Source organism: Phoxinus phoxinus, assembly GCF_949152265.1.
Source record: "Phoxinus phoxinus genome assembly, chromosome: 1".
NCBI classification, from domain to species: domain Eukaryota; kingdom Metazoa; phylum Chordata; class Actinopteri; order Cypriniformes; family Leuciscidae; genus Phoxinus; species Phoxinus phoxinus.
This window is the reverse complement of record NC_136876.1, coordinates 3243505-3267770: the sequence shown is the minus strand read 5'-3', so window position 1 is coordinate 3267770 and position 24266 is coordinate 3243505. Positions and strand designations below refer to the sequence as shown.

General features: G+C 41.8%; 1 protein-coding gene and 1 long non-coding RNA gene across 5 annotated transcripts in view; both read right to left on the bottom strand.

Annotated features, from left to right (window-relative positions):
- The window catches only part of LOC306996367 (uncharacterized protein), a 215511-nt gene that overhangs the window by 36354 nt on the left and 154891 nt on the right, over positions 1-24266 (bottom strand). Inside the window, exons 3-6 of one of the 3 annotated variants that reach the window (XR_013797056.1) lie at positions 10241-10414; positions 9785-10089; positions 9223-9699; positions 8141-9053 (exon numbers count right to left, since the gene is read on the bottom strand). The exons of the other annotated variants lie outside the window; for them this stretch is intronic. The gene's annotated coding sequence lies outside the window, so the exon portion shown is untranslated. Of the gene's footprint in view, positions 1-8140; positions 9054-9222; positions 9700-9784; positions 10090-10240; positions 10415-24266 lie in introns of those variants that run through there. 3 annotated transcript variants of the gene reach the window in all.
- On the bottom strand, positions 707-4005 carry LOC306999209. 2 transcript variants are annotated; one of them, XR_013797768.1, is made up of 3 exons: positions 3085-4005; positions 2414-2844; positions 707-1435 (listed from the first exon to the last, which is right to left on the bottom strand). It is a non-coding gene; the product is annotated as an uncharacterized lncRNA (long non-coding RNA). The 2 variants fall into 2 exon arrangements; XR_013797769.1 differs by having other exon boundaries at positions 2689-2844.

Here is a 24266-nt window from a genome sequence, read left to right as displayed (position 1 = left end):
CTAAAGTGCAACTTACGCAACTTGTGACGTCAGAAATGGCGCAGCATAAATATCAGCAGTATGTCACATTACTCGCATAAGTTGTGCTTAGACTTAAAGGGGTGGTTCAGGATTTTGGACATCGGACCTCATTTTCAAGTTAGCCTGGTTGTTATTCATCAGTGGAGACAGTTTTCAAAAAATGTCATCCAGTCCTTCCAGTTGCATAGTTCGCCGGTGCTAGGCTAGCGCGAGTCAACGATATGTACTAGCCTGCAATTAAAAACAGTTTTACCCACTCCACAGTACACCAAAATCAAATAAATTATAACGCCAGACTATCGATGTAAATGTCTATTGAGAGAATAATGTTAGAAATCAAAGTACTCTTGCATCTCAATGATCGCATTACATTTACAGGAACTAGTTTCTTAGCAGCGGCGGAATTTTACTTTGCTCCGGTTAGTAGTACTGTGCCGAAAAGTAAACACAGAACAGAAGCGCGTACTACAGTCGGGATGTTTAGCTAGCTAGTAGTAGCCTTGAACAACGATATTGAAAAACATTCTATTGTAAACTAAAGAATTGGCAACATGGTTGTTACGTCCCTGGCTTGTCTAGGGTTTTTTGGGACAAACAAATAAATATACCCAGGATGGAAAACTCAAAGGATGACTCGAAACAGGTGTCAAGTTTGTGCATTTATTGATTTTACTAACAAAGACGCTAACTAGAAAAATATAACAAGACAACACACAGACAGTCTCCACGGCTCCCGCCGCGCAGATGCAATACACACGAGGACAACCCGCTGCTCACCACACCTCTCCAGCTGATCACAAACACTGGCCCGTCAGCTGGCTCAACGGAGACGGCACAAGGCAAAGATCACGATCAGCTGCACCCAGTCGATCTAGTTCACACAGCAATTCACACAGTAGTCAACGTTTAGTAATCCACACAGACTTCAAGGGAAAAATAAAGAGATCTCGATCAGCTGCACCCAGCCGATCTCAATAGTCCACACAGCAATTCCAATCCAGTGAGCCACACAGACGTCAACAAGGAAGAGGGATCTCTCTTTCTTCCAGAGCACTTCACTGGCCCTGTTTATACACCTCGCTGATTTCCGTTGATCAGCTTCAGCTGCGGGATTATCTGCGTCAACCTCCAGACACCTGTAGGAGAGGGAGAGAAAAAGAGCGCACGCGACACACACACATACACAGACCTCACGGGTCGTAACACCCCCACCCATAAGAACAAACTTATATAGTGTGTATCTTAGAACACATAAAAGTTTATCCCTTATATGTTAAAGAATTTTAGTCTTACCCACGGGATAGGGCATCAGCCAAGATGTTGTCTGCTCCCCTTTTATGTTTAATATGCAAGTTGTAGCCTTGAGCCAGAAGGGCCCAACGCATCAACCGTTGGTTACTGTTGTACATGCGGGCTAGAAAAACAAGAGGGTTATGATGGCAGCCTCAAAAGGCCTGATCACACCCATCATCCCACCTAAGCTCACGTCTAGTGGTAGGAGTCGGTAGAGATAATATAGCCGTCACTTTTTCGACCCCATCCACTTTGCAGCGGACACATCATGGGACACACCCTCAGAGAAACAAAACCTTCAAAAATAAAAGGTTTAAAACAATCATCAGTCTCACATCTCTGGTTCCAACCTCTGGGGCTGGGGAGACATTTTAATCAACCCCACCCCCTTTGGTTGTTTTTACGTTGGACTAGGTTGCTGACCCTTCCAAGCCCTACACTCAGCAATTAGATGTCCAGGTTTTCGACAAAAGAAACATACTCTGTCTGCCTTTTGAATGGAAGCTATTCTGGGACGACTGTCAGGAGAATTATGAGCTAGCTGTTCAGACTTTTGAAGGCCCGCTCGTGGAGGAGCATCTCGCTCAATAAAGGTGGACTTATGCAGAAGCGCAAACTCATCTGCAAATATGGCTGCCTGTTGCAAGGAAACAATCTTTTGTTCACCTAGATAAACCGCAGTACGTTCTGGCAAACAGTTTTTAAACTCCTCAAGCAAGATAAGTTCACGTACAGAGGCCACATCATCTGCTTTACATGCCGTGCACCATCTATCAAAGAGAATACCTTTTTCACGAGCAAAGTCTGTAAATGTCTGATCATGAGTTTTCCGTAAGCTACGAAAACGCTGTCGATATGCTTCCGGTACTAACTCGTAAGCTCTCATAATAGCACTCTTAACATGGTCATAATTTAACCCATCCTCAACTGACAGTGCTGCACATGCTTCCTGGGCCTTACCGCTTAATTTACACTGTAGTAAAATGGCCCACACCTCTTTAGGCCAGCGCAAAGCTCCAGCAACACGTTCAAATGCCCCAAAATAAGCTTCCACTTCGGTCTCGCGAAAAACAGGCACGAGAGAAATATATTTACTTACATCATACCCACTGGCAGACTGTGGAGACACACTGGCAGGAGTAACAGGGCGAGCAGCATCAATATTTGCCTGCAGTTCGAGTTGTCTTATTTTAAATGCTATTTCTCCGTCTTGTTTCTTTAATTCCAATTCTCGATGGAGTTGGAAATTTCTTTCCTTTTCTTCCTTCTCTATTTGAAGCCGCAACAAACGAACTTTTAACCGGCCATCCTCCATAGAACCTGGGGATGACTCAGTTGAAGATGGCACATATTTGGGCATTGTTACAGGCTTACCTGTCTGTATCCTCTGTTGACCAGTGGGGGTCCCTAGAGCAAGTTGGTCCCCCCTCACACTCAGCTCTGGATCAAAATCACTCACAGGTACCGGTAATGCCATAACCCCTTTACTGATGAGTCCGTTCAAGACCACCGCTTTAAGTTCAGCTCTCCCTAGAGAAGCGGATACAGAAATCTCATAATAGTTTGCAATATCATGAAGTTCAATTTTCTTGCATTTATCCAGCTGGTTAAATTCTGGAAAAGACACAAACGCCTTTAAATCAAACGCTGCCATGACAAAACCACTTGAAAAACTACTAATTAAATTGACATAGTAAAACTCAATGACTCAATATCACCCCTTCCCCTCCACAAAACAAACCTCCTCAGCACCTGCCTCACCAAACTTACCTATCTATCTTCAGAAGCGTGCCGGGCTCGAGGCGACTTACAGGCAAAACATCAGCGGTCGAAACCCTGAAACGCCAGCCCCCTTTGGAGAACGTAGTCTCCGCCCAGGATTTGCTTCCAAAAATAAAAAATGCAAAATAATAAACTAGTGCCCGATGGAAAGGCTATTTCAGCCTAGCTGGACACTACCCTATGCTAAGCTGAGGAAGCAGTTCAAGTGGAAGTTTTACTCAGGGAAACATCAATCACCATAAACAACCAAAACAAAATATACATATGCTATAGCTATACCTACATAGCCTACACAGAAATAAATCACGAATATACCATCAGGTTTAAAAACCTGATCCACAACATGTCACATGAAACAAGCATCCCAGTTTTCCAAAAATCCTGGACGAGCACCCCACTTTTGTTACGTCCCTGGCTTGTCTAGGGGTTTTTGGGACAAACAAATAAATATACCCAGGATGGAAAACTCAAAGGATGACTCGAAACAGGTGTCAAGTTTGTGCATTTATTGATTTTACTAACAAAGACGCTAACTAGAAAAATATAACAAGACAACACACAGACAGTCTCCACGGCTCCCGCCGCGCAGATGCAATACACACGAGGACAACCCGCTGCTCACCACACCTCTCCAGCTGATCACAAACACTGGCCCGTCAGCTGGCTCAACGGAGACGGCACAAGGCAAAGATCACGATCAGCTGCACCCAGTCGATCTAGTTCACACAGCAATTCACACAGTAGTCAACGTTTAGTAATCCACACAGACTTCAAGGGAAAAATAAAGAGATCTCGATCAGCTGCACCCAGCCGATCTCAATAGTCCACACAGCAATTCCAATCCAGTGAGCCACACAGACGTCAACAAGGAAGAGGGATCTCTCTTTCTTCCAGAGCACTTCACTGGCCCTGTTTATACACCTCGCTGATTTCCGTTGATCAGCTTCAGCTGCGGGATTATCTGCGTCAACCTCCAGACACCTGTAGGAGAGGGAGAGAAAAAGAGCGCACGCGACACACACACATACACAGACCTCACGGGTCGTAACAATGGTGATTCGTTGTGCATTTCGAAATTGTAAAAATAAACCAAATAACATTAGATGGTTCACCAAAAAGTTTCCACAAATTTCCATTGAGAAATCCAGAAAGGAACCAACTGTGGCTTCTTGCTGCTGGCTTGGACAACAAGACACCGGCAGAGACTCTACTAAAGTTGCAAATTTGTAGTGATCATTTTAGACCAGACGACTTTGAAAAACCCCATAATCGAAACAAGGAATGCAGTTCCAGCCGTCTTTCCAGATGCACCAGTTATAAACAGGTAATAACTCTTAAGGGTACTATAGCTATCTATGAAGCTAGTCCCAATGACAACGTTATTGGAGATAACGTTAAATGGTAAATGGTAAATGGACTGCATTTATATAGCGCTTTCATAGACCCATGGCCACCAAAGCGCTTTACAATTTGCCTCTCATTCACCCATTCACTCATACATTCATACACCGACGGCGGTGTCAGCCGTGCAAGGCGCCACTCAGCTCGTCGGGAGCAGCTGGGGTTAGGTGTCTTGCTCATGGACACCTCGACACTTGGTCCAGTGGAACCGGGGATCGAACCACCAACCTTTCAGTTTGTAGACAACCTACATGAACCACTGAGCCACTGCCGCCCCAACTTTAACTTACAGTTCAATTTCTGCCCTTTTAGCATCCATCTCGATTAGTTCTTCGTCTGTGTATTCTGGCTCATACATGTACGGTTCGTTGAATAAAACACATTCCTCGTCTCCAAAGTCTAAAACATTGGCATGGCTTTCAAACGTGGCCATAGTCCTATGTTGATTTCTTAGTGAAATATACTCTGCTTCTGTAGTGATGAGTGTCAGCGGCAGGTAAATACACTTGCATGATTGTCATGTTGACCGGCTCTCTCGGTTGCCTAGGTAACTTAATATCACTCTGCCGCTGCTTGTAGACTGTGCTAATAAATACAGGGAACAAAGTATAACTATTGCAATGCAATGAAAGGGTAGTTTGATTTCTAACCTTATTCTCTCAACAGACATTTACATCGACAGTCTGGCATTATAATTTATTTAATTTTGGTGTACTGTGGACTATGCAACTGGAAGGACTGGATGTATTTTTTTTAGAAAACTGTCTCCACTGTTGAATAACAACCAGGCTAACTTGAAAATGAGGTCCGATGTCCAGAATCCTGAACCACCCCTTTAATTCAAATCCGTGTGTCTGTTTGGCCAGAAGCTAGTTATTTTACTTTATAAAGTTTTAAATATTGATATTTTTCTTACACATCGCAACTTCAGAAGATCTTCATTAACCCCCTGGAGAAGTGTGGAGCACATTTATCATGGATAGATGCACTTTTATGGACTTTGTTGTATTTTTATCCCGCTGTAACCTATAAATCATTCTCAAACATACCCATAATCTGCTGCAATCAAATATTGGCCTTACCTTTATATGGGGGATGAAGGATGTCGATTCAGGGTCCTCGGTGGTGCCTCTAACCAGTTCAATGTTGAATTCGAATGAACTAGGCGTTTGCTAATATTTCATTACAAAAAATCATGAAATATTGATAGGAAAAAAAATCCTCTTAGACTTGGTTAAAAAGTTTTACGAATTACCACAACATGATTTCGTTTTATTAAAAAAGATTCAGAATAATACAAAGGGAAAAAAAACAAAGGAACAAATAACAAACACGTAAAAGACCCGAAATGTGGCCCCGAAAAAAACCTCTCCAAGGCTTTTTATACTAACCCTGGTCCGGGCCGCCTTCTAACAATGGGCTGTTATTCTACTACAGCCAATTCCCTTAAAGGTCAAACTTTGGACTTGTCCTAGTCCTTCATTAACATAGGCTTGCAGAAGCACATATTCAAAATAACCATTTTCTTTTTACACCTATTCTATGCAGCACATAGACAAAAGCTTTATTTGGTAGCTTTTTCCTAGTTCACACTACAGGATTTTATGCCAGATTTAAGCCTGATTTGCAAATCGTTGAGCTCGCCGACAGGTCGGGTTGTTATCGCGTGCAAATCGCGGGGGATTAGCGGCTGATGAACGCTCGCCAATCTGTTAGTATGAAAGAGCCAACAACGCATCAAAGACACTCGCAGACGCGTCGCACAGCCCAGAAAAATATCTAGCATGCTAGATATCTGGATATGTCGCACGACTCAACCACATGTGATGTCATGAGCTACAGCCAATCAGAGCAAGGCATGGGTTGAGGTCACTGGGAAAATACGCTTCTTTTTTTTCCAGAGCAAATCATCGCGCAAAAAGTTTGCAGCACTAATTTCTGTCTGACGTCCATATTCAAACAAAGACTCGCGTGTTGTGTACTTGTGTTCTTCTTCGCTGGGTAGTGGCACACGTGCTGTATTGCGTCATTTCCGGTTCGTTTTATCGCGTGATTTTTCGTGACAAAACGTGGGTTTGTAGACAAGATATAATCGTTGGATGACAGTTGTTGTCTACTCGTGTAGTGAGTTACCTCCTGTTGCAGATCAATAACGTTGTGTCGTGTGGTGTGAACAGCTCAACAACTTGAACACTCCTGATTTCACAGAGAGCAAGTCATGTAGTGTGAACTGCACAGTTCAGCCCGACATTTTAAAATCCTGTAGTGTGAACTTGCCTTAAGTGTCACGGGTCTATGAAGGAGGGCTCAAATGCAGAATGAGTGTTAACATGTTTTTTAACAAACAGTAGATAGATGACAAGATGTGGTGGGAGAGGTGAACAGTCCAGACCAGGGGTGCCCAATCCTGCTCCTGGCGATCGACTGTCCTGCACAGTTCATCTCCAACCCTAATCAAACACACCTGAAGCAACCAATTAAGGTCTTCAGAGCACGTCAGTATCACTTGAAAATTAAAGGCAGGTGTGTTTGATTAGGGTTGGAGATGAACTGTGCAGGACAGTCGATCACCAGGAGCAGGATTGGGCACCCCTGGTCCAGACAATAGGCAGGGGTGAGACACAATGACAGCCGTTGTAACTAGCCGAGCAGCAGTTGTAACTAGCACAAGATGACTGTAGGCTGGAGAGAAGTAATGGCAGAGCAGAATGAGACCTGAGAATACCAGCAATATCCAGACAGAAACTTCAAGTACAACAGGCAAAGCACTCAGGGATCTCAGGCTCAGCACCAGGCTTGCTCCAAAGCTAAGACTGTAAGCAGCCAGGGACGCTCTGCTAGCAGGACAGGACTGGAACTAGAGACACAGGAGACAAGACAGACAGGACCGATGGCAGAGCTAAAGAAAAAAAAGAAGAAAAATAGAAACTTCTACGAGGACTTAACTAGACAAGAGGGTGTGGTTCTGGGAAACAAGGAGGCAGGAGCAAAGGAGCACATGGCCAACACAAACAAAGACAGAGCCATATGTTGAAGCACAACACAAACATAGAGACATGAAACAGACGCAGACAAAGCTGCCAGGGCAGAACCCTGACAGTAAGTTTGACTATCGCAACCCTCTTGACCTTTCTCTAGTTTCGCACATTTTCAAGGTCTAAGGCGAATGATGTTCACAGTTACTTTTAAAAATACATGTGGTCCTAACAGTCTAAACATATTGAGTCCAGATACACAGATACACATAACACCTGACAATGAACCATAAGTTCGTAGGCCAAGCTCAAATTAGGCTTTAAGTAATTTGAGCTTGTCCTGCAAATTCAACACATCCTCATTTGAGCAGTTTATTTCAGTTTACACTGTGTACTATTTTCCTATTTAATCGCTCAACTGGTTCGATAATTTTAATTAACTGCTGAGCACGATGAATCCGTCCGTTCCTTTCTCTCCTTCTTGTCCGTCTTGCGAGCTCTCTTTGCGTTGTCCCTCCGGAGGTGTTCAACTATAAGATACTCCATCAAAATATCAGCTTGTCTGTTACATTAACATTTCTAATTTCTAGGTCATCTCCATCCGTTACTTTCAAAGCATGCAGATAGTCGTTAATATATACCATTTCTTCAGAAGAAGTTTTTTTTTTAGGGAATTTATCAGAAGAAGATTTGTCATAATCATAAATTTGTCAGAAGAGTTCATAATCATTTGATCTCCAATATTTATTACAACTTCAAAACAGAAACAGTAATTCACTGCCATTATAAGTGCATTATGGGGAGCCAGGAAATTTTTTTATATATCTCTGATTGTATTCGACTGAAAGAAGGTCATACACACCTAGCATGACTTGAGGGTGAGTAAATCATGGGCTAATTTTTATTTTTGGGTGATCTCTTTAAAATGCTTTCTCAACGGATCTGCCAGCGCTGTGTAGTAATGTTGCAAGTAAACCGCTGTCTAGTATTGCTCCGAGCGGATAAACTGTTTGCGCTGCGCAGCTCAGACGAGTAGCGGGGTTTCATTCTGCTTTCGTTTGCCGTGTGATGTTTCTCGTATGCGGCAGAAATGGCAGCTCTCTTGCACCGGCAGAAAAAAAAGTTCTCTAAAAAGTTTGCAAAATGTGACCACTTACTCTCAGTCTAGAGCCCTGTATAGTGCTGCATTTCTGCTTTACATGAGCGCCACCTACTGTCAGAGAGCGAATTAGTGGGTTCTTTGCATTGATCTGAACTGACAAATTAGAAAATCCTGTTGGTTGAAAACGAGTTAATAGATATCAAGCTAATAAAATGTCCTGTGGCTATAGGGTGATGTGTGGCTAATTTACACAGAGAGACTTTGTTGCTCAGCATATGAAAATAAACTATTTACCGGGATCTCAGACTGTGTTTAAGTGGATTCTCCACTGTATGGATCTTCATGTGTATCTTCAGGGCACTTTTATTAGAGAAACTCTTCCCGCACTGATCACACTTGTGCGGCTTCTCTCCAGTGTGGATCCTCTCGTGTGTTTTCAGAGATGATGACACACTGAATCTCTTGTCACAGTGTGAACACTTGTAAGGTTTCTCTCCAGTGTGGATCCTCTCATGCTTTTTCAGATTTGATGACTGACTGAATCTCTCGTCACAGTGTGAACACTTGTAAGGTTTTTCTCCAGTGTGGATCCTCTCATGCATTTTCAGAGATGATGACTGACTGAATCTCTCGTCACAGTGTGAACACTTGTAAGGTTTTTCTCCAGTGTGGATCCTCTCATGTGTTTTCAGATGTGATGATCGACTGAATCTCTTGTCACAGTGTGAACACTTGTAAGGTTTTTCTCCAGTGTGGATCCTCTCATGTGTTTTCAGATGTGATGATCGACTGAATCTCTTGTCACAGTGTGAACACTTGTACGGTTTTTCTCCAGTGTGGATCCTCTCGTGCAGTTTTAAATCACTCGCTGTAATAAAAGTCTTCTCACACTCAAAGCACATGTACTCTCTCACACCAGTATGAGTTTTCTGATGTTTATGTAAATTACGCAGCAGTGAAAAACTCATTCCACACACAGAACATGAATGCGGCTTCTCCTTCGTATGAACTGTCAGGTGTCTCTGCAGGTCTGATGCAATACGAAATGTTTTGCCGCACTGATCACATGAGAACGGCTTCTCTCCGGTGTGGATCCTCATGTGAACATTAATGTTTGATGATTGACTGAATCTCTTCCCGCACTGATCACATGAGAACGGCTTCTCTCCGGAGTGGATCTTCATGTGAACATTAAGGTTTGATGAATGACTGAAACTCTTCCCACATTGATCACATGTGAACGGCCTCTCTCCAGTGTGAACTCTCATGTGAATCTCAAGACATTGATTGGTTGTGAAACTGTTTCCACACTGAGTGCAGGTGAAAGATTTATTGGCTCGTCTTTTCTTTAAAAAAATATTTTTAGTCTTTGAGCGACTCAAAGGTTTTTCTCCAGGTTGGACATGATGTTCCTCCTCCACTTCTCTCAGTTCATCACTCTCCTCCTCCACTTCTCTCAGTTCTTCACTCTCCTCCTCCACTTCACTCAGTTCTTCACTCTCCTCCTTCACTTCTCTCAGTTCTTCACTCTCCTTCTCCACTTCACTCTCCTCCTTCACTTCACTCTCCTCCTTCACTTCACTCTCCTCCTCCACTTCACTCTCCTCCTCCACTTCACTCTCCTCCTCCACTTCACTCTCCTCCTCCACTTCACTCAGTTCTTCACTCTCCTCCTCCACTTCACTCAGTTCTTCACTCTCCTCCTTCACTTCTCTCAGTTCTTCACTCTCCTCCTTCACTTCTCTCAGTTCTTCACTCTCCTCCTTCACTTCTCTCAATTCTTCACTCTCCTCCTTCACTTCTCTCAGTTCTTCACTCTCCTCGCTCTCTTCCATCGGGTCTGACAGGAAAGAAACAAATATTAAATTTATTTTTCAGTACATCAAAATTATTCAAAGAGAGAAATATTAAGTAAAAGGACATGAAAGTACTGAAGAAAACTCAGAACATTCTGTACCATTTCATAGTGTAACTGTTTATCATGTGACAATCTGGGCCTCAGGTCAGGAAGCAGACAGACTGGCTAAACCGACCGTCTGCTAGCGGCCTCACGTCACCAAGGTCAGATAAATCCCATCACATAGAGACTCTTTCACCTAGATATCATCACATAGAGCCTCTTTCACCTAGATATCATCATATAGAGACTCTTACACCTAGATATCATCATATAGAGACTCTTTCACCTAGATATCATCACATAGAGCCTCTTTCACCTAGATATCATCATATAGAGACTCTTACACCTAGATATCATCATATAGAGACTCTTTCACCTAGATATCATCATATAGAGACTGTGTCTGTTCCCCGAACTTGGAAATCCAAAAAACGTTCAAACCCATCTAAGGTTAAAAATTGAATTGATGTTCAACAAATAAAAAAACAGATATGATACAAATGAGCAAATGATAAAGCTAGGGTTGCTGAATATTCGATCTCTTACTTCAAAAGCGCTAATAGTTAATGATATGATTACAGATTATAACCTAGATGTGCTGTGTTTGACAGAAACCTGGCTAAAACCAAACGATTACATTGCTTTAAATGAGTCTTATTAAGACATTTAAATATATCGAAGACCAAAGACATGATTATAGACTTCGGAAAATCGGTCATCCCTGTCTCTCTTACTGTCATAAATGGAAGGGATATTGAGTTTGTGGACGAATATCGATATCTGGGTACAATTATTGATAATAAATTAATTTTTAATGCCAACACGGATGCCATTTGTAAAAAGGTTCAGCAGCGTATGTTTTTCTTAAGAAAAATTAACTCTTTTAACGTATGTTCAGTGTTAATGACACTGTTTTATAAGAGTTTTATCGAATCCGTAATTTCTTATTGTGACATTGTATGGTTTGATTGTATTAGCCTGTCCAATAGAAACAGAATGACTAAGCTGATTAAGATGGCTTCTAAAGTGATTGGAGTTCAACAGATATTGCCTCAGGACATTTTTAAAGAACGAGTTGTTAAAAAAGCTTTTTCAATAATCAATTGTCCATCACACCCATTACATAAAGAGTTTGTTATTCTTCCATCTGGCCGCAGATATAGAGTAATGGGGGGGGAGAACCAGGAGGTTCAAGAACTCATTCATACCAACTGCTATTTTAATGTTGAATAGTCAGTAACCATGTGTGTTTTTTGTTATGTGAGAGTTTGTTATGTGAGTGTTTTTGTGACGTGTTGCACCTGTGCAAAACTAATTTCCTAAGGGATAAATAAACTGAACTGAGGGAAAATTTGATTCATTCATTGCTATAGGAGAGGAAGAATTTTGCAAACTCATCAAATCATCTAAATCAACAATTTGTTAGACCCTATACCGACTAAGCTGCTGAAAGAGATGCTTCCAGATGTCATAGATCCTCTTCTTAATATCATTAATTCATCTTTGTCTCTAGGATACGTACCAAAAACCTTTAAGCTAGCTATGATTAAACCGCTTGTTTAAAAAACGCAACTTGATCCTACAAAATTTGTCAATTGGCTGATTTTGGATCTGCCTTTTCTGTCAAAGATATTAGAAAAAGCTGTATCTTCACAACTGTTCCTTTCTTGAAAGAAATGATATCTGAGGATTTTCAGTCCGGATTTAGACCGTTCCATAGTACCGAGACAGCTCTCGTTAGAGTCACAAATGATTTGCTCTTATCATCCGATCGTGGTTGTGTCTCTCTATTAGTGTTACTTGATCTTAGTGCTGCATTTGACACCATTGACCACAACATCCTTTTAAATAGACTCGAACATTATGTTGGCATTAATGGAATTGCACTAGCATGGTTTAAATCATACTTATCTGACCGTTATCAGTTTGTAGCGGTAAATGAAGAGATGTCTTATCAATCACAAGTTCAGTATGGCATACCACAAGGCTCAGTACTAGGACCGCTGCTGTTCACTCTGTACATGCTACCCTTAGGAGATATCATTAGGAAACATGGAATTAGCTTCACTGTTATGTAGACGATTCTCAGCTGTATATTAATTTGATACCAATCTTTCATTTGAAAGTCACGCGTCTAGTATCTGTGAAACCGCATTTTTCCATCTTAAAAAAAATAATATCTAAATTTCACCATATGCTCTCATTGACAAATGCGGAACAATTAGTTCATGCGTTCATGACCTCAAGGCTAGATTATGGTAATGCTCTACTGGGTGGTTGCCCTGCACGCTTAATAAACAAACTACAGCTAGTTAAAAAAACAGCAGCTCGAGTTCTTACCAGAACCAGGAAGTATGACCATATTAGCCCCATTCTGTCAACACTGCATTGGCTGCCTATTAAACATTGTATACATTTTTAAATATTGCTGATTACTTACAAAGCACTAAATGGTTTAGCTCCGCAGTACTTGAGCGAGCTCTTAACGCATTATAGTCCTTCACGTCTATTGCGATCTCAAAATTCCGGCCAGTTAATAATACCTAGAATATCAAAATCGACTGCTGGCGGTAGACCCTTTTCCTATTTAGCACCAAAACTTTGGAACAGTCTTCCTACCATTGTCCGGGAAGCAGACACACTCTGTCAGTTCAAATCTAGATTAAAGACATCTCTTTGACCTAGCATTCACATAACACATTATAGACTTCTATAACTCAATGTTAGGCTGCATAGATTAGGTCGGCCGGAACTGGGAACACTTCCCTTAAATCCTGATGTACTCGTTACATCATAAGAAGAATTGCATCTACGCTAATTTTAGTGTCTTTGTTTATCCCGAGGTTTTCCCACTGCCTGCCGGATCCAGGCCGTATCCAGATCTGAGGAAGGACCTTCGCCTGGACCCGATGACAACGCAGCGCATAGGTGCCAACTAGCCTCTCCCTATGGAGGATCCCTTTACCACTCTACAGATAAAGCATTGTGGAAATTTTGCGTATCTCCCCCGTAGTGATAAAATAAAATAAAATTCGGTATCAAATTTTATAGGCAGGACAAGTAGTTTGTTTAGGCTTGGTTTGTAGAGAATTACAAACATGTGCACATATATTCAAAAGCACATAACTATATGATTAATTCTTGATGTGCATGTGAACGCCATCAGCGTTTCTCATAGGTTCACTTTTTATAGTATGTGTAGAGAGAACGGTGTCGTCTTAGCGGCCCCTAATTTAATAACAAATTATCCTTTCGACGGAAATGAATCAATCAAAACAGAATAACCCTGTGAGAAATAACACAAGCGTTTAGCATTCAAGTGGAGTGGATTGTTTATTATTTTTATTTGTTATATGTTAAATAGAGCATCTCTTAAAACATCAGGGCACTTTCTACTGCATGAGAATAATCTCAATCCATTTTTACACAAACTGTAGCATTGACTGTATTCATCAACCCTGTTACCAAAGTTACTGTAAGAAGAATCTCTAGAACTATGAATAACTTGTATGATATTTGACAAAAACAACTTGTGGTAACAATTAATGTTTTTCATTAATTATTTAGCTATTAACTTTCTTAGAGATTGTAGTAAGCATCTGTTTCTCTTCAGGGTGTGTATGTATGTTTCTGCAGAGCTCACATTCCAGCGGAACAAATGGTTTAGCAGCTGCTGGCATAACGATTAACATTTCTTGAAAGATGGGTTATTTATCCATATGTAAAGACCTTCTTATCTCACGAGTGTGAAGAAAGCAAGACCAGGGGGGGTCGAGGGTCATTGTCTTCAGGAGGGCAGAGGGGCCATTTGACCATAAGATAATACCTTTGATCTCACAGATGTAAAGACAGTAAAGCCCAAGGAGGGGGAGAAATAGAATGTCAATTGTATTTCTAGAAAAGCCAGCTAGATCTGGTTTACTGGGTGAGCGGAAAAGTACAGGAGAAACTTATAAGAGAAGGGGGGTATAAAAGACTAGCTATGCTCTGTGTGATTAGGTTCTGTTCCTATCACAGAGGTAGCTGCTGTGGTATATTTTTGTGAACAAACCTCTTTCAAAAGAATAAAACATCTTTTGAAATACAATTTGAATCTTTGTCTCTTATCTGTGATGCATTTTTGATAAATTATTGTTTTTGCCACAACAATTGGTGTCAGAAGTGAGGATTCCTTGGAAGTGCCCAACTGGATCTGAGCGAACGGTGATTGATCAACCTGGACATAAAATAGATCCAGCCCTACCTTACAAACTTCAAAGAGAGGGACCAATCGCATCAGAGTCAGAAGGGTTAATTCCACTGGAATCAGAAAGGACCGGTGGCAGTATTGCATCTCAGAAGTAAGAGACCATAAAATTTATTTTGTCTGGTATGGTGTAATTTTGGTATAACTGTGAGTGAACCAGGGTGGCTGAAGACTATTTCCATGGTACGAGTACTATAACCTGATTTGTATGTGGGCTTAGAACACTCGTTTTGTGAAACTAACTGAGATCTGCAGATCAGATCAAGAAGTGGTTTCAAGTTGATTGGTTGAACTATTTTTGGGCAAAGACCGGTACAAATTACCAGTCGGGATTAATCAGATATTAATCTAAAAAGCCATAATTGTTTCAGCTCCTGGCGATTTTGGGTGAAAAATCGCATCTGTAAAGAGAGACGTCTCACAGATTATAGACGCGCGTCAATTTTGTAAATCCTGGGAAATAGAAATCAGTCGGCATGGGATCACCTCACAGTAAGCTAAATAATTTTTATACACCAGTTTTCTGTCAAATGAAAAAGAATTACGGACATAAATGTATGATAGACATAGAAAAACTTATTAAATATCATGGTTTTCCCGAAGAAGGGACACTGAGCAAAATAAGACTGAATGTTGTGAAAGAGTCCGTTGAAAAAAACAGTAAAAAGCAACAAGGTTGTTGCAGTAGTTTTCGTCATGTGTGTAAAGATTGTGATCAGACTGTGAGTTGTTGGATAGAGGAAGCTGATAGAAGAGAACGAAAACAAATACAGAAGGAATTAGGAGCTAAAAGCAAAGGAATGAATGATGATATGTGTGAGAAAGTCGCTCGACCAGAGCAGAATGCTACTAATGAAAAGAGGAAGCCAGCGAAGAAGAGGAAGTTTTCGGGAAGTTGATCCCGCACAACTCTGGTCTAGAAAGACCGGACATCAGCGAACAAATGCTGACAAGATCGCAGACGAAGCAAGAAAAAATCAGCTCCACAGTTCCGAACGTGACAGCTCCGATGGTCGAGGTTGCGGGACCGGAGGTACCAATATTGGTCTTTAGAGCTTGGACAGTGTCTGATATGAGAGACGCGATGGCTCATCTGCCGGACCCACAGGACGCGGGCGACAGGTTTGCGAAAGAACTACTTTTGTTGTGCCGAGAGTTCAGCCCGACCACACAAGAACTGAGACGGATGCTGGGTGTGAAAATGGGTCCAGCGAACTGGCACAGGGTGAGCGGGAAAATGGGAAACACTGACGTGAGACGAGCTAACGCAAACTGGGATCATCCAAGCAACGAGCCGTACAGAAAAGAAGTGGAGAATTTTACTAACACAGTAAAAGCAGCTTTTCCTCCGCGTGTGGACACTGAAAAGATCACATGCTGCACCCAAGGGAAAGATGAGCCTGTTAACCGATATTACTACAGACTTTTTGAAATGTTTGAAAAACACAGCGGCTTGACAGAGCCTCAGCAAAGAGGAGATCAACCAGGTACATGGGAAAGTCTATTACTAGGCTATTTCCTGAAAGGACTAAAACCAGAAATTTCTCGAGCAGTGAAAGCAAGTTACGTAGAGTGGAAGAACGGGCGCTTGACTTCTGCCCTGATGCACGCTATGCACGCCGAAGATCAGCTGCAAGAAAAGAAAGACCTTAAACCACTCACAATGGCAGTTGTACAAATACAGAACAACGAGCCCGCAACACAGCAGACGGTGAGAAGAAAAGGTGCCAGAGGAAAACAGTGGCAGTGCTATCTGTGTGCAACAAATGACCACACGATCAGAGACTGTACCAAATGTAGACTGTGCAAAAAGAACGGGCACTGGAGCAGTGCGTGCCCAAATCTGAAATCGGATTGAAACGAGAGGAACGGAGAGCAGGACGGAGAGGGTCCAGTTCTTGGCGATCGCTCGCTGACCACAAGACAGGGAAGTGACCATTTATTACTAACACGCAAACACAACGCACACACAAACACATACACTGATTTACTATCTGCTACCTGCAATGAAAAATCTGCTTGCAAATCTTTATGTGTGAATGATGAAAATTTGAGCTGTGTTTCTGATGAATGTTTGAAAATGTACAAAAGTACAGGGTTTTCGCAAATGCCTAGATACCCAATGCTAGTCGAGGGAGTAGTAGTTGACTTTCTAGTCGATTCCGGGGCTTGTCATAGTACTTTACGACCATGTGACTTGCCATGCATGCCGAAAATGACAAGAAAAGTGTATGAGAGCACTTCGGCTTCAGGCCATTTAATCTCTGAAAAATTCACCGAGCCCTTAGAGTGCGAGACAGAGGGGAGGCGAGCTCTGAAACATGAGTTTCTCTGGTCGACCAGCTGTCCCGCACCTTTAATGGCGAGAGACCTAATGTGTAAATTAAATTTGATCCTCAGTGCTGATTTCTCCGGAATCAGCATTGAGGAAGCACCACAAATGACATGTTCTAAATTTGAGCCGCAGTGGGCTTACGAATGGCAGATAAAAGATGTTGATTGGGCAGAAATGATTTTGAAATTGGCTAAAGATAGAACAACACCAGTCAACACAGAGTTTATGCCGTCTGATAATATGCATTGCACGTCACATGTCGTAGTTGAGCGCGACTCACAGTATGAAGAAACTTGGTTTAATGGAATGGAGAATGAAAGTGTAAAATTTGACAAGATTTTTTGGACAGAAAATGTGTGTGTGTTATCTGCATGTTTGAATGAGCACCAGTTGCTATGTTATTTAGTGGCAGGACAGAGTGTTCCACATTTATCCGTGTCCAAGGCCAAAAATCAACAGTGGGCCAACTTGGGCCCTTTTGTGAATGACTGCCTGCAGGCTACAGATTGGGTTGAGATTAATGCAGACATAGCACAGAGCAAAAGTATTGGAGCATTCAGGTCAGACTGTGATTTTAAGGTTGAGACACAGAGAACTGTGACTGCTATTATGCAGAGTGTGGGGGAGAAGCATGGGGTGGGGGCCATTTCTGCCTCAGACATTCATCCTGCTTTAGGAGAGGTACCTTCTAAATTGTGGGCAAGACACAAGTATGATGTGGGTTTGATTAAGGGATGTGAACCAGTTGTAATTACCCCCAAATCTGATTACAGACCATGCCAAGCACAATATCCACTCAAACAAGAGGCTTTGCATGGTATAATGCCAGTGTTTGACTCCCTGTTGAGAGAGGGAATAATTATACCATGCAATGACTCTCCAGTCCGTACACCTATTTTCCCTGTAAAAAAAAATCGTGACAGAGGCCAACCGACAGAGTATCGATTTGTCCAGGATTTAAAGGCCGTGAATTCAGCTGTCATTTTTAGGGCACCACGTGTACCAAATCCATACACAATTTTATCACAAATTCCACAAAATGCAACGTATTTCACTGTGGTGGATTTGGCTAATGCTTTCTTTAGCGTCCCAGTGGAAGAGAAAAGCCAGTTTTGGTTTGCATTTGATTTTAATGATAAAGGCTACACATTTACACGATTATGCCAGGGTTACTGCGAGTCCCCGACAATATATAATGAGGCGCTTCGAAGAAGCCTTGAGCCGTTGACCTTAACAAATGGAACAGTGTTATTACAATATATAGATGACCTACTGATTTGTGCAAAAGATGAAGCCACTTGCATTTCTGATTCTGTGACTCTGTTGAAACATCTCGAGCAGGAGGGTCACAGGGTCAGTCTTTCAAAGCTGCAGTTTGTGAAACAGGAAATAACATTTTTGTGGCATGTTATTGGACCTAACAGCAAAGCATTATCTGATAAACGGGTGCGGGCCATAAAAGAGGTGCCAAAGCCGGTCACGAAGAAACAATTATTGTCATTCTTAGGAATGTGCGCTTACTGTCAAACATTCATTCCTAATTATGCCATTCTTGAGCAGCCCTTGCGAGCCTTAACGACAGGGAAAGGGCTGAGATCATGTGACAGACTTATTTGGACAGATGACGCTGAGAAAGCGTTTACAAACATGAAAGTGCAATTGGCTGTGGCTCCAGCGTTAGGCCTTCCCGTCATGAACCACCCGTTCGTGCAGATGGTTGATGAAAAGAATGGTTTTATGACTTCTGTTCTCTTGCAGACTCATGGTGACCGACTGCGACCTGTGGCCTATTTCTCCACGAAACTTGATGCTGTAGCTGCAGGACTTCCGCATTGCCTCAGGGCAGTGGCAGCAGCTGAACTGGCTGTGATGGCATCTAGAGAGTTTGTAGGATATTCTGATTTAACTTTAATGGTTCCACACACGGTCTCCATGATCCTGCAAGAGCAAAGAACGTCACATCTGTCAACAGCCCGATGGCTGAGGTATCACACAATTTTGTTGGACATGCCAAACATTACTGTGAAAAGATGCACAACTTCGAATCCTGCCACCCTTCTGCCGACACAGGAGGATGGCGAGGAACATCATTGTTGTCTGTCAGCGCTAGAACAGGTGTGCACACCGCGTCCAGATCTGTTAGACACAGCACTTGATAATTGTGAAAATATCCTCTTTGTGGATGGGTCTGCTTCAAAAGATCCACAAACAGGAAAGAATAAAGTTGGTTATGCAGTAACGACTGAATTTGAAACTTTGAAGTCTGACAAATTACCATCACATTATTCTGCGCAGGCAGCTGAATTGGTCGCTTTGACTGAAGCATGTAAACTGATGACTGATAAATGTGTAACGATTTACACAGACTCGCGTTATGCTTATGGAGTTACGCATGACTTTGGAAGTTTATGGAAACACAGGAAATTTTTGAAATCAGATGGACGGCCGATACTAAACGCGTCTCTGGTATCGGACCTGCTCGAAGCAATTCTGTTGCCAGACAAGATTGCAATTTGCAAATGCGCAGCGCATACTAATAATAAAGATTCTGTTTCTACAGGAAATGCCAGAGCTGATATGGCTGCGAAAGCAGCGGCAGCAGATCAGACCAAAGATGACAGTAAAAGAGCCACTTGCGCACAAGTTAACATTAACCTTAACGTTTCTCCTTCTCTACAGAGCATGCAGTCTTTTTCCACAGGAGCTGAGAAAAACCACTGGAAGGCGTCAGGCTGCAGCCTTGTAGATAGCGTGTGGACATCTGTTGATGGAACGCCCTGTTTACCCAAACATTTCTTTCAACATTATGCTAAATTGACACATGGGTTCGATCATGTATCAAAATTGGGGATGATTGCACAGATGAAAGAACTTTGGTTCACAAAAGGCTTCACAATATGTGCTGAGAATTTTTGCAAAAGATGTGTTATTTGTAACACACACAATGTGGCACGAGGTGTTAAAACACCGCTGGTGTCCCAGCCAGCCCCGACAGGACCATTCGAATACTTAATGATCGATTTCATTGAACTGACCCCTTGTGGAAAACAGAAGTACTGCCTGGTGATGGTGGACATGTGGTCAAAATGGGTCGAGGCCTTCCCAACCTCGAAACAAGACGCGGCAGCAGTAGCAAAGGCTCTGCTAACCGAGATTGTTCCGAGATGGGGAATTCCAAGAAAAATCAGTTCTGACAACGGAACACACTTTGTCAATGAGGCAATAAAGCAGGTGGGACAGTTCTTAGGAATTAATATGAGAACACATTGTGCTTATCACGCCGCCAGCGGAGGCGCTGTGGAGCGTGAGAACCAGACGATAAAGAACAAATTGGCAAAGTGTTGTGAGGAAACTGGACTCTCATGGGTTAAAGCGCTCCCGATCGTGTTAATGTCATCGATCATCGATTGCTCCTGTCTGCCTCGCTGTGACTGCTGCTGTGAGTTTGTTTGCTGCGTCTAAGCCTCGTATTAGCTTCGTATTTCTTGCTGTTTTGAACCATCATTTATTATCGTTTCTAGTTGTTTATACTACTAAATACAGCTTACCCAACATCTCAGATTAACCTGACACTGCTAGCTTCCGTTATTGTCAGCACAACACGCTAACTCGCTAGCCTTTTAACGCACCACCCGTGCGCTCAGTTATTTATTTTTCTCTCGCGCGCCCGCGCCTCTGAGTTCATAAAAGCCCAGGTGAGTAAGAATCAGTCATCAAACACGGTGAGTAATGTCTTCTCCTGTTATTGTCACCTGCACTTCATGTCACATGTTTACCATAGCCTTCTCTGTCGGCAATATAGGATTTATATGTGATAAATGCAAGGAGACAGTCAGGCTGACGGAGAAGATTTCAGAACTAGAGACACGCATCCAAACTTTAATCGAGAATAGTAAGAAGAGTGCTAGAGCTTTAGATACTATTTTGGATGCGCCTAGCCTAGTTAATTCTTTACATGAGTCGGTTCCGGCTGAAGTAGAGCCCGTGCAGCAGGGCAGATGGGTGACAGTGAGAGATCGCTCTAGTCGCGGATCAAAAAACCACTTTTCCGTTCCGATAACAAATCGATTTGCCCCGCTCAGTGAAACACCCACTGAGAATTATTCTAATTGTGCCCTAGTTATTGGCAATTCTATTACACGGAACGTGAAAATAGAGACACCAGCCACCATAGTCACATGTTTGCCGGGAGCCAGAGCGCCTGACATCAAAGCAAATTTGAAAGTGCTGGCTAATGCTAAACGTAAATTCTCTAAGATTATTATTCACGTCGGCACTAATGATGTTCGACTTCGCCAGTCGGAGATCACCAAAATTAATATTAAAGAGGTGTGTGAACTTGCAAGTACGATGTCAAGCACTGTAATTTGCTCTGGCCCCCTTCCTGTTCGCCGGAGTGATGAGATAGTTAGTAGATTGTGTTCACTCAATGGCTGGCTGTCTGGGTGGTGTCCGCAGAATAATATAGAATTCATAGACAATTGGAAAAGCTTTTGGGGCAAACCTGACCTGTTGAAAAGAGATGGTATTCATCCCTCTTGGGATGGTGCTGCTCTTCTCTCTAGTAATTTGGCTCATAGTCTTAGAGCTAAAACATGACAATCTGGGCCTCAGGTCAGGAAGCAGACAGACTGGCTTAACCGACCGTCTGCTAGCGGCCTCACGTCACCAAGGTCAGATAAATCCCATCACATAGAGCCTCTTTCACCTAGATATCATCATATAGAGACTGTGTCTGTTCCCCGAACTTGGAAATCCAAAATACGTTCAAACCCATCTAAGGTTAAAAATTTAATTGATGTTCAACAAATAAAAAACAGATATAATACGGATGAGCAAATGATAAAGCTTGGGTTGCTGAATATTCGATCTCTTACCTCAAAAGCGCTAATAGTTAATGATATGATTTCAGATTATAACCTAGATGTGCTGTGTTTGACAGAAACCTGGCTAAAACCAAACGATTACATTGCTTTAAATGAGTCAACCCCACAAGATTACGGTTATAAACATGAACCTCGTCTGAAATGCAAAGGAGGTGTTGCTGTAATTTATAGTAATATTTTCAAAACCACTAAGAAATCTAGTTGTAAATATAATTCTTTTGAAGTGTTGGTGCTTAATGTAAAAATATCTAGTGTAAACGATAAATCACGTTTGAAAATTCTGCTGGCTACTGTATACAGGCCACCTGGGTACCATACAGACTTTATCAAAGAATTTGCTGACTTTCTATCAGAATTAGTATTGGCTGCAGATAAAGTATTAATTGTTGGTGATTTTAATATACACATTGATAATGAAAAAGATGCATTGGGATTGGCATTTAAAGACATTATAAACTCAATTGGAGTTAGACAACACGTGTCAGGACCGACTCATTGTCGTAATCATACTCTAGATCTAATACTATCACATGGAATAGATGTTGATGCCGTTGAAATACTGCAGCAGAGCGATGACATCTCAGATCACTATCTAGTCTCGTGTAAATTACATTTAGCCAAGGCTGCAAAGCCGTCTCCGTGTTATAAATATGTTAGACCGATCACTTCTGCCACTAAAGATTGCTTTATCAATAATCTTCCTAATCAGTTTCATCATCTCAGCATCCCGGATAGCTTAGAAGAACTTGATATTGCAACAGAAACTTTTAACTCTCTCTTTTCCAACACTTTAGACACAGTTGCTCCGCTGCGCTTAAAGAAGATTAAAGAACATAGTCCAACGCCGTGGCACAACGAGCACACTCAGGCCCTTAAGAGAGCAGCCAGAAAAATGGAGCGCAACTGGAAGAAAACAAAACTAGAGGTGTTTAGGATTTCATGGAAGGAGAGCTCGATTGCTTACAGAGAGGCTTTAAAAGCTGCTAGATCTGCTTATTTTTCAACCCTATTAGAAGAAAATAAACATAATCTTAGGTATTTATTTGAAACAGTGGCTAAACTAACGAAAAAGAAAGCTTCAGGCCCAGAAGTTTCCAAGCAACACAGCAGTAATGACTTTATGAACTTCTTCACTTATAAGATCGATAATATCAGGGACAAAATTATAACTATGCAACCGTCTAATACAGTATCACATCAGGAAGTGCGTTGTAGTCTCCCTGAGGGAAAATTTGATTCATTCATTGCTATAGGAGAGGAAGAATTTTGCAAACTCGTCAAATCATCTAAATCGACAACGTGCATGTTAGACCCTATACCGACTAAGCTGCTGAAAGAGATGCTTCCAGATGTCATAGATCCTCTTCTTAATATCATTAATTCATCTTTGTCTCTAGGATACGTACCAAAAACCTTTAAGCTAGCTATGATTAAACCGCTTGTTAAAAAACAGCAACTTGATCCTACAAAACTAGTCAATTACAGGCCGATCTCTAATCTGCCATTTCTGTCAAAGATATTAGAAAAAGCAGTATCCTCACAACTGTGTTCCTTTCTTGAAAGAAATGATATCTGCGAGGATTTTCAGTCCGGATTTAGACCGTACCATAGTACCGAGACAGCTCTCGTTAGAGTCACAAATGATTTGCTCTTATCATCCGATCGTGGTTGTATCTCTCTATTAGTATTACTTGATCTTAGTGCTGCATTTGACACCATTGACCACAACATCCTTCTAAATAGGCTCGAAACTTATGTTGGCATTAGTGGAATTGCACTAGCATGGTTTAAATCATACTTATCTGACCGTTATCAGTTTGTAGCAGTAAATGAAGAGATGTCTTATCAATCACAAGTTCAGTATGGCGTACCACAAGGCTCAGTACTAGGACCGCTGCTGTTCACTCTGTATATGCTACCATTAGGAGATATCATTAGGAAACATGGAATTAGCTTTCACTGTTATGCTGACGATACTCAGCTGTATATTTCTTCAAAACCTAACGAAACCTACCAATTCACAAAATTAACGGAATGCATAGCTGATATAAAAAATTGGATGACTAGTAATTTCCTACTACTAAATTCAGAAAAAACAGAGATTCTAATTATTGGACAAAAAACTTCCACACGTAATAACCTAGAGTACTGTCTAACACTTGATGGCTGCTCTGTTAAGTCTTCGTCGTCGGTTAGGAACCTGGGTGTGCTCTTTGATACCAATCTTTCATTTGAAAGTCACGTGTCTAGTATCTGTAAAACCGCTTTCTTCCATCTTAAAAATATATCTAAATTACGTCATATGCTCTCAATGAATAATGCAGA